An 11,363-nucleotide genomic window follows, 5' to 3' on the forward strand; every position below is an offset into this window, starting at 1 on the left:
ATGATTGTGACCCAAGATCTCCTGGAGTATTTTCTAAAAATAGCCTGTTCCGTATCTGGTTAGAATACCTAAGGGCTTCAAACTTAAGTCCATTAATTGGACCAATTCTCTTGGTCAGACTCCATGTTGTATTCCCAATTTTTCTTTTTAACCTACTGCTTTTATAACTTCTTTCTCTCTCCAAACTTCCTGCAAAGAAATTCATGCAAATTCCTAGTTGGCCTAACACACTAGTTTTTAAAGTCTAAATCCCAGAAGTAGGGATATATTTTAGGTTAAAATTTAAAACCTATCTAAAGTTAGTGGAGTACCAAGGATAGGGCAGTAGGAGTAGTCTGCTCTGAATGAAGACAATAAGGAAGCAAACTAAGTGTAAAGAATTAAAACCAATAATAAAACTGACTAAAGGTAGATATGCTTTTTATTATCACCATGCAACAGCACTTCTAAACCATATCAGTGATAAAATACTCCCTTCCCCAAATCTTTTGTTAGTCTAAGTTCTAAACAATTGTGAATTTTAATAATATATACATAAGCTTCCAATTAGCATGTTTAAAAGTCATTTAAACATTGTATTCTACATGGAAGTTAATTTGGAATCAGCTTCCAACACACTCAGACTCAGCTACACATTTGTTTTTAGAGTAAGTTAATAATGGTTTAGAATTTGAGTTCACAACAGATGCTATTCTTGTCTCCAACCTCTGTGCTTCTACATATATCTGCACTTAAACAGTAACTTTGATATAAATAATGGTAACACAGAGATTGTAAAGATGAAGAAAGGAATGTGAATTTCTTCAATTCTGTCATTTTACACAATTATATGCAGTTCTTATTTGTGTTTAAAATTTCAAATTCAAATGCAGAAATATTTGAAAGCTGCTAAAGATCAATCATGAAATTTATTTTTGTAAATCTCTGCCAAGCTTTTCCTTTTGTTCAAGACTTTTCTTAACTATTTGTAGATATATTGCTTCACTTGAAGAAAAAATTTCAAAATTAAAGTCAATAAAAAATTCTAAATCAATGAGTAAAGATAGATTGACAAATCTTGATATATTCTCTATTGAACATGAGTATGTGAAGATAACCAGTTTTGATGAAGTAATGGACAAATATGCAGACATTAAGGCTCAAAAACAAAATGTTATTCATCATTGCAAAAGACCATTATGTAAGTATAAGTTTCTTTCCCCTTTAAAAAATAAATTAATTAAAAAATTAATCCTTTATTTTTCTTTTCCTGTACTATAATATTTATTTATTATTTTTATTTTTTGTTTTCAATAAAAGATTTTCAACCCATGCATATATGATCAATTAATTTACAACAAAGGATCCAAGAATATACAATGGGAAAAGGACTCTCTTCAATAACTGGTGTTGAGAAAACTGGACAGCTACATGCAAAAAAATGAAACTGGACCACTATCTTATACCATCCACAAAAATCAACTAAAAGTTGATTTTTTTCAAGTATTTAAATCAATTAAAGACTTGAACATAAGACTTGAAACCGTGAAACTCCTAAAAGAAAATATGTGGTAAACTCCTTGACATCAGTCCTGACAAAGATTTTTTGGATCTGACACCAAAAGCAAGTCAACAAAAGCAAAAATAAACAAATTAGACTACATCAAACCAGAAAGTTTCTGCACAGCAAAGGAAATCATAAATAAAAAAAAAGGCAACCTATGGAATAGGAGAAAATATTTGCAAATCATATATCTAACAAGGGGTTAATACTCAAAACACATAAAGAACTCATACAACTCAAGAACAAAAAACCAACAACCTGATTAAAACACGAACAGAGGATTTGAGTAGACATTCTTCCAAAGAAGACACACAGATGGCCAACAGGCATACAAAAATGTGTCCAATGTTACTAATCATCAGGAAAATGCAAATAAAACCACAGTGAGATACTATCTCACTCCTGTTAGAATGGCTGTTATCAAAAAGACAAGAAGTAGCAAGTGTTGGCGAGGATGTAGAGAAAAGGGAACCCTGTGCATTGTCGGTGGGAATGTAAATTGGTGCAGCCACTACGGAAAACAGTATGAAGATTCCTCAGAAAATTAAAAATAGAACTACAATGTGATCCAGCAATTCCACTTCTGGGTATTTATCTGAAGGGAATAAAAATACTAACTCAAAGACATACATGCCCCCTACATTTATTGCAGCATTATTTACAATAGCCACAATGTGGAAACAATCCTAGATTCCACTGATAGATGAATGGATAAATAAAATATAATATATATATGCAATGGAATATTATTCAGTCATAAAAAGAAGGAAATCTTGCCATTTTCAACAACATGGATAGACCCCGACAGCATTATGCTGATTGAAATAGGTCAGACAGAGAAAGACAAATACGATCTGATCTCACTTATATGTGGAATCTAAACAAATGAACAAACATACAAAAAAATGAACTCTTAGATACAGAGAACAGATTGGTGGCTGCCAGAAGCAGGGGGTAGGGGATATGTAAAATAAGTGAAGGTGCTCAAAAGTAACTTTAAACTTCCAGTTATAAAATAAGTAAGTCATGGGGACGCAATATACAGCATGGTAACTATAGTTAATGCTGTATTTTTATATTTGAAAGTTGCTAAGAGAGTAGATCTTAAAAGTTCTCATTATAAAAAAAATTTTAACTCTGTGTGGTGATGGATGTTAACTAGACTTATTGTGGTAATCACTCCACAAAATATACAAATATTGAATCATTATGTTGTACACCTGAAACTAATATGATGCTAGATGTCCATTATATCTTAATAAAAAAAGGAGATTTTCACTGTCTGCAGTTATTTGCTGGCCAATATGATTATTAATTTCATTTTCTGATTTTCACTAAAAATAATTTTGTCATCCAGAGGAGGAACATATTAGCAAAATGATCCAATTCTGGTATCAAATACACAAAATACCCCACTTACTATAGTAATAACAATTTAATATTTTAAGAATGAGGTTAAGAACGTTCTCCCGTTCTGAACACTCCATGTCTCTAAATTTGAGGCACTTTATTTTGTATATTTTATTGTTGAATCACTCACCAATTGGTACATCTTACAAAATTGTCTTATCTTCCCAAATAAACTGTAAATTCCACGAGGGCAGTTCATGTAATAGGCAATCAACAAATATGAATGTAATAAAAATTCTCATTGAATCCTAACTAGACCAAAAACTGAATTTAATTTTCAGAAGGAAAAAAGTTAAGTACTGAAATGTAATGATTCAAATTTAGCTGTTCATGTTCCAAGGCAATTCCATTCTTAATTTAAAATAGTAATTATTATAGCAATGGCACTCTCCCCTCTTGTAGCAGATACCTCTGGTATCACCCATATCACATATTTGCAGTTCATCTTTGATTTTATCTATATCTGTGTTAGTTCATTCCAATTCACTTCACACTGCCTATGTCCTATTCATGTAAGTCTGTGTTCTATTCTTAGGCCTTCTCTAGACACCATGGGAGCTTGCTCAGCCCATTTGGCAAGCATAGTCCCAGTGAGTGGGGGATTTAACCTCTATCTGGGGCAACTCTCAATTGATAGAATGTGCGGTTTGTGGATAAATGCTGAAGTCTCTTTAGAGTGGATTACAAAAAAACTCAATAACACATCCTTATATTTGATTTCCTCTTTCTATTTTACTCTACTCCCCTTTTCCCTCTAGTTCCTGGGATTACCTCCTAAATAAACTACTTGCCCCCTAAATAAACTACCTGCATCCAAGACTGTGTCTACAACTGCTTTCAGAGAAACACAAATTGAAAATACTCTCAACCACTATATTCCAACAGCATTAGGGATTTTGTAGTTCTGTGAAAAGGGCAAGCTTTTTCTTCCCTCAGGGCTTTTGTATATGCTATTCCTTCTACTTGTTATACTTTGTTATCTCATCAGCCAGGTATCAACTTAAATATCATTTCATAAGGGAAACCTTTCCTGACTCCCTAGAACAGGTTAGATGGCCCCTTGTTTAATGCCCTTATACCAACCAGTACTTTTATTTAATAGTGCTTACTATAACTGTAGTTGAATATGTATTTGGATAATTTTGTGTTTAAAGTTAGTTTCCTGAACTAGGCTGTATGCTCCATGAGGACAGGAATGATGTCTGTCACAGTAATAACCTCAACATCTAGTAAAAAGTCTAGCATTCCACGGGTAGTCAACAAATATGTTCTTGGTGCCTATCATTTGTTCAGCACTTTTCTAGACTCTAGAGATACAGTAAAGAACAAATCAGACAAAAATTCTACCCTCATAGATCTTATATTCTAGTAGAGAGAATCAAGATAACACTCAAAGTGTATGAATAAAATATATGGTATGCTAGAAGATAGTAAGTGCTTTGAGGAAAATAAAACAGCAAAGGGAAAAAGAGTGTTAACAGAGTTTTAATTTTAACTAGGGCGATCATGGAAGACCTCAATGAGGTAAAGTTTAAGGAAACTCTAAAATATATGAACCAATATTGATACACGGGTTAAGTAAAGGCAAAGGCCTTTAGGCAAAAGAATGCCTTTCATGGGCATATTCAAAGAGCACTGAAGCTAGTATAGTAGGATTAATAGACTGAGTGAGAGAAAATAGGAAGAGATGAAATCGTAGGTGGGATAGTGAGACAGAGAATGTATGACCTTGGAGAGTATTGCCAGGACTCTTTTTACCCTGAATGAGATGAAAAGAAACCATTGAGTTTTCAGCAGAAAGGTTGTATGATCTGACTTCTATTTTAACACTATGACTGTGGCTGCCATGCTAAGCAGGAAAACAAAGACAAGGACAGAAACAGAGAGATCAATTAGGATGTCATTACAATAATCTGGATAGGTGATTAAAATAACTTGAACTAGGATGGTAGCAGTGGAAGTAGTAATTAATAATCAAATTCTAAATATATTTTAAAGAAAGATCCAGTAGGATTTGCCTCCAAGGTTTTAGATTTGAACAAACAGAACTGAGATTAGAAACACTGTAGAAGAAGTAGGTGTTGGGGGTAAGATATAAAATATGAAATGTCTATTATATATCCAGATGGAGATGATGGGTAGGCAGCTGGATATACATAAGACTGGAGTTCAGAGGAGAAGGCTTGGCCAGAGATATAAATTTGGAGTTTGTCAGTACATACATGATATTTAAAGCTATTAGATTGGCTAAGATGCCTGAGAGCATCAGGTTAGATAGAAAATTGAGGAAGTAAAAGGTTTAATTCCTGGGACATTTCAATATTTGAGGACAGGGAAATGAAGAGGAACAAGCAAAGGAGAATGAGAAGGAGTAGTCAGAGAGAAACCGGGAGAGTGTGATGGGAGTTGTGGAAGTTCTCTTCTGATTATTTCAACTTATGCAGTAAAATAGGAAGTAAAGTTACTAGCTGAAAGTGTGAAAGGGGGAGGAGGAGTTGGAGATCTCAAGAACAGAAGGTATGAACAGTTTTCTAGGAGAGTAAAAGAGTAAAAACGCTAGGGTAATATAGTATGATTTTTGAATAGCTTCAAGGGCCCACTTAAGATTAGTGATTATGAACTGAAAGTAAGAACAGTCAGTACAGTTATGTGTTTTTTCTCCAATCACATTTAGCAGTGTGAGTGTAGTCAAAGGGTAAAAACAGAGTTGAATTTAACCAGTTTTGCCACAGAAATATGACAAATGAGACAAGCAAATGGGTTGAAGATATGTGGAAGGAAATAATTACAATCATTGGCCATGGAGTTTAAATTAGGTAAGAATGTTTTGAGGTCATAAGTGGGATAAAGGACAATTAAAAGGTCATAGGAGCAATAGATTAAAATTCTCAGGAGGCTTTGAGAATTGTTGGAGTTAGGATTCCAGAAGGAGTGAGTGGAAAGGCAGATGATGGTTGGAGAGCAGAATGCTTGAAATCAGGATAATAGGAAGGTTATAGCTATAGGTAAGACAAAGTCTAGGGTGTTATTATGGTAGTGAGCGGCAGAGGTAGGTTGGAAAAAAGTCAGGAAACGAAATGTACATAGTCTAATGGAGATTATACTCAGGGGTAAGAGGGATGATCTAAGAGATCTGGGATTTTTGTAGTGATTGATATAAACTGGAACAATGGCATCACAAGATTACTCCTGATGGTCCCAAGGAAGATTTTTGTGGTAAAATAGTGAGTTTTGCAAGAGAGAGGAAATAATCCCAAAAGCTGAGAGCTTTGTGCCACACCCTGAATTCTGGTATAGGTATTGAGGAATTCAGAGGGTCCCTGAATAATGAAATTTAACATTTAATGACCTCAACAGGTAGGTGGAATGTCAAAAACTAAGGTTAAGGGAAGTTGTAATCAGTAAGCTGCAAGAGACATTATTATAAAGAGAATTGGAAAGAAGGGTCTTTGAAAAAAGCCCACCAAAATGCTCTATGAAAGACAGAGCCAATGGTTGTGTAACAGCCATAAGGAAGACCCTGAAGGCAGAATATAACTATATCAGTTAAGTGAGCTTTTTCTGCTTCTTATCTCTCCTCCCTCTCCCTTTTTCCAGTCTAGATATAGTCTAGTGAATGGGGAAGGGGGAGTGAAAGTGCAAGTGGTAAAGTAGAAAAAATTCAGTTACGTTAGTTACTCTCTTCATCACAAAGTTTTACATCTGACAGAGGTCAAGCTGGGTAAAAGAGAAGTTTTAAATTGTATGAGAGTTTGAAGTAGGAGAATTTGACCTGGACTTTTTTTTAGTTTCAAAAAAGAGGCTTTATTTATTTGACTTAGGGATTTGTTTTTTAATTACTAAAAGTGACCTGCAATGCTACAAAACCTCCTGAGGTATCATCCAGGGATAGGGAAGAAAAAGTTGAGAGAGCAGTCTTGAAGGAATCAATGGGAAAGGATAAAGTTACTTTCTTTTAGCACTGTACCAGGTTCGGTTTGTTTAGTTAAAAGGCTACCATTAGATTGTAAGGTAGAAAATGATAAGTATCATAAAAAAGGAAGGGGAAAAGTTCTTTGAGAGTTGAGTGAGAGAAAGAATCCAGGAAGTAAAATAGATGAGGCAGCATTTTAACATGACCTGAAAATGACATTGGATACTTTAGAGTGCATAAAGGTGAGAAGAAAAGGCTACTAACAGGCTGTGCCTGAGTTCTCTGGAAAACAAATCCTGAGGCAAAGCTGAAGTGCTAATGAAAGAGTGAGGAGAAAGGGCAGTGAGGTAGGGAAAAGTTAGTAGCAAATATAATATGGGACATTACTAAACTGACCATAACTTCTCAAAATTATATAGCCAGAAACTTACCCAAACAGGGTGGAACACCGTGCCTCAGAAAAGTCTATTGGAGAAGGATAAAGGGAGAATTTACTGGCTGGCCACTCCTGTGTCCTGTCTCCCATTGTCAAGGTTTGTCCCTCACAGAGTTAATTACCCTACTTTCCAGAATTTGGCCTCTCCTATACATTCTGGATAAGCAAGATATCATACCCTGTGGCATGCTCCTTCATCTGAGTCTGGAATTTGTGGGAGGAGCCAGAGACTTCAAGATTCAGTTGTGAAACCACTTGGATAATTGGAGTCTGTACAGTTGCTCATGGAGGCAGTAGCTGGGGCTGAGAAAGTAGCCAAGGGCCAGGAAGACTAGTGGAAAATCAGAGAAAATGCATGCCAAGTGTCAAATATACTCCGAAATCTATACCTGTGGCCTAGACAGTCCCACTTGGATGGTCCACAGTCATCTTTTTTTTTTTTTTAACATTTTTTATTGATTAATAATCATTTTATAATGTTGTGTCAAATTCCAGTGTTCAGCACAATTTTTCAGTTATACATGAACATATATATATTCATTGTCACATTTTTTTCTCTATGAGTTACCATAAGATTTTGTATATATTTCTCTGTGCTATACAGTATTATCTTGTTTATCTATTCTACAATTTTGAAATCCCATCTATCCCTTCCTACCCTCTGCCCCCTTGGCAACCACAAGTTTGTATTCTATGTCTATGAGTCTATTTCTGTTTTGTATTTACGCTTTGTTTTTTGTTTGTTTGTGTTTGTTTTTGTTGTTTTTGTTTTTGTTTTTTAGATTCCATATATGAGTGATCTCATATGGTATTTTTCTTTCTCTTTCTGGCTTATTTCACTTAGAATGACATTCTCCAGGAGCATCCATGTTGCTGCAAATGGCGTTATGTTGTCAGTTTTTATGGCTGAGTAGTATTCCATTGTATAAATATACCACATCTTCTTTATCCAGTCACCTGTTGATGGACATTTAGGCTGTTTCCATGTTTTGGCTATTGTAAATAGTGCTGCTATGAACATTGGGGTGCAGGTGTCATCCTGAAGTAGGGTTCCTTCTGGATATAAGCCCAGAAGCAGGATTCCTGGGTCATATGGTAAGTCTATTCCTGTCTTTTGAGGAATCTCCACACTGTTTTCCATAGTGGCTGCACCAAACTGCATTCCCACCAGCAGTGTAGGAGAGTTCCCCTTTCTGCACAGCCTCTCCAGCATTTGTCATTTGCTCCACAGTCATCTTAATCTCAGTATTTCTAAAATAATTCAAACCTTTTTTATTATGATATATCACAAATTCACAGAAAAGTAAAAAAAGAAAAAAAATCTACGGAGGAAGGGAATATACCTGTAATACATAAAACTCACAATCATACAAGAGACTACACAGCAATTAGTAGTACATGCATTAACATGCATGAATCTTGAGTGAAAGAAACATCTAGTACTACATTAATTAACATGGATGAATCTCAGAAATATTATATTGAATGAAAGAAGAGGGTCTAAATAGAGTACAAGAATAGGCAAAACTAATCCATGATAATATATATTAGAATATCGGTTACCCTGGTGAGAGGTGGTTATAGAAAGAGAAGAAGCATGAGAGAAGCTGAGGTGCTATAAATGTTCTACATCCTAATCTGGATGATTGAAAAATAAAAGTTGTAGAGTTGTACATAATGTATATTGCTATATGTATGTTATAGTTCAATGAAAAACGGTAGTATAGCTACCATTTAACAGCTTGACCATGTGTCATATTCAGAATAAAACCTTAAACGATAGGATCTTATTGAAGACACTTCTTAACCTGGATCTTGCCTTTCCAGAAATGTTTCTTCATCCTACCAATAGACTCCTGTTTACTTGTCATATCTAAATATTTAGTGTTTTTTTATAATATACCACACACTCTTGAAACTCTGCCCTTGCAAATGCTATTCTCTGACTGAAATAAACCTTTTATCCTCTTATCCTACCCCAGTTTCTCCTACTAATTTACACAAAATTTTAAGTCTGAATTCAATCAGTGTCTCATCTAAAAAAACTTCCCAGGCCATCTCAAGCACAAATAGGTACCTCTCAGCTATTTTCTTTTAGTACCCTACCACAGTATTTTAAACAAACTATATTTCAAATCTCACTAAATTGTAAAATCCTTGAGAGCAACCATTTTTGTTTTTTTAATTATTAATACATAGCATAGAGTCTGACATAAATTAGGCACAATAAAAATTTCTGTAACTAATTGAATAAGAGAACAATTAGGGAAAACACTAGTAGGCTACAGTATTGAGTTTCTTCTACATGTTTAGTGGTAGACTCTGGGGCTTTTTTATGGTCCAGGCTTAAATTACACAACTCCATAATTTCTGACTTGAACACTACAAGGATGGCACTAAATTTACTTCCTTCAGGGAGACATTCAAACATAAAAAGTTGTTAATATTTCCAGAAACAATTTTAGTAGCTAAGTGATTTAAATAGGGGACAAATGATTTTGCCCAAGGCAGACCCAACAATCAGTAGATCTACAATCCTTCCTTAAGAGAAACCAAGAGAGAAATAAAAATGGGCAAATCAGGCTAGCATAGCTCATTCATATGGTCATTCATCAGGAATACAATGGCATTAAACATCAGAAAGTGTAGAACTGACTGTCTTTATAGCACTTTTAAAGTTCATTTCTCATAATGAAAATTTTGAAAACAACCATCTTCATTTATTCATTAACAAAAGAGTGTTTTCCTAAAATATCAGAGTTATACAGGATTAATGATCTTGTATCAAAATGATGGGCATTTAATTGACAGTCTGTGCAGGTGTACCTAAAAATTCAGCCTCAGTATTATTGCAGTACAAAACATACTTTGTCTTTAAATCCACAAAAGATATTTTCAGTATCACACGAAAGCTCACTGGAAACCATGTTTTTGGTCCTTATATTCATTTTTAAAATAACTTTTAAATTGTAAAAAATTAATTTACAAAGGTATAATCAAATGCATTTTCAGGACATGGTATTGCATGTATTTCATTGCAAACCTTTTTCTTTTTAAATTAGAAACTGAAGCTAAAATACACAAAAGATACAATTTGGCCACCAACCTGTCAAAAATCAATGTACCAGATTACATATTAAAATCTGTAACAGTTCCTTTTCATGAAGATGGCTCCAAAAGTGAAGAAGGAAGCTCCTGCCTCTCCCAAAGCCCAAGCCAAAGCAAAGGCTTTGAAGGCCAAGAAAGCAGTGCCGAACAGTGTCCACAGTTACAAAAAAAAAAAAAGAAAATCCGGATGTCACCCGCCTTCCGAGGCCCAAAACACTGGGGCTCAGAAGGCAGCCCAAATATCCTTGGAAGAGTGCCCCTAGGAGAAACAATCTTGACCACTACGCCATCATCAAGTTCCCCCTGACCACTGAGTCAGCCATGAAGAAGACAGAAGACAACAACATAACTTGTGTTCATTGTGGATGTTGAGGCCAACAAGCACCAGATCAAACAAGCTGTGAAGAAGCTCTATGACAGTGACATGGCTAAGGTCAACACCCTGATCAGGCCTGATGGAGAGAAGAAGGCATAGGTACAACTGGCACCTGACTATGATGCTTTGGATGTTGCCAATAAAATTGGAATCATCTAAACTGAGGCCAGCTGGCTATTTCTAAATATAAATTTTTTCACTATAAAAAATAAAATAAAATCTGTAACAGTTGATTATTTTGGTGTAATTTATATTTGAGATTGCCTCATCCATTACATTCTAACTGGTTTTGATAGTGATCTGATATAAAATTCTTAGCAGAAAATTTAGAGAACAGGTTATAAAATCCGGTATAGTTTAGTCTAAATAACTTATGATGTTTTAATAGCCAGAAATCCTGCTGCTGAATTTGCTAATATTCATCTACTTCTACTAGGATTTTAATGGTAATTTGCTCTTGTAAATACAAGGTCAAAAGTATTATTTGGGAATGTGTATGCAAAACTAAATTTGGAAGAAAATGCACTACAGTAAGCTTTTAACAGAAATGCAATTTGAGGATTTAGAAATTTATCAT

At 34.7% G+C, this 11,363-nt stretch overlaps 1 pseudogene; it reads left to right on the plus strand.

The window, feature by feature from the left end:
- Nucleotides 1-8,455: 8,455 nt before the first annotated feature.
- LOC116667996 lies at nt 8,456-10,945 on the plus strand (annotated as a pseudogene).
- The last annotated feature ends 418 nt before the right edge of the window (nt 10,946-11,363 follow it).

Source organism: Camelus ferus, chromosome 13 (genome assembly GCF_009834535.1).
Source record: "Camelus ferus isolate YT-003-E chromosome 13, BCGSAC_Cfer_1.0, whole genome shotgun sequence".
Lineage (NCBI taxonomy): Eukaryota > Metazoa > Chordata > Mammalia > Artiodactyla > Camelidae > Camelus > Camelus ferus.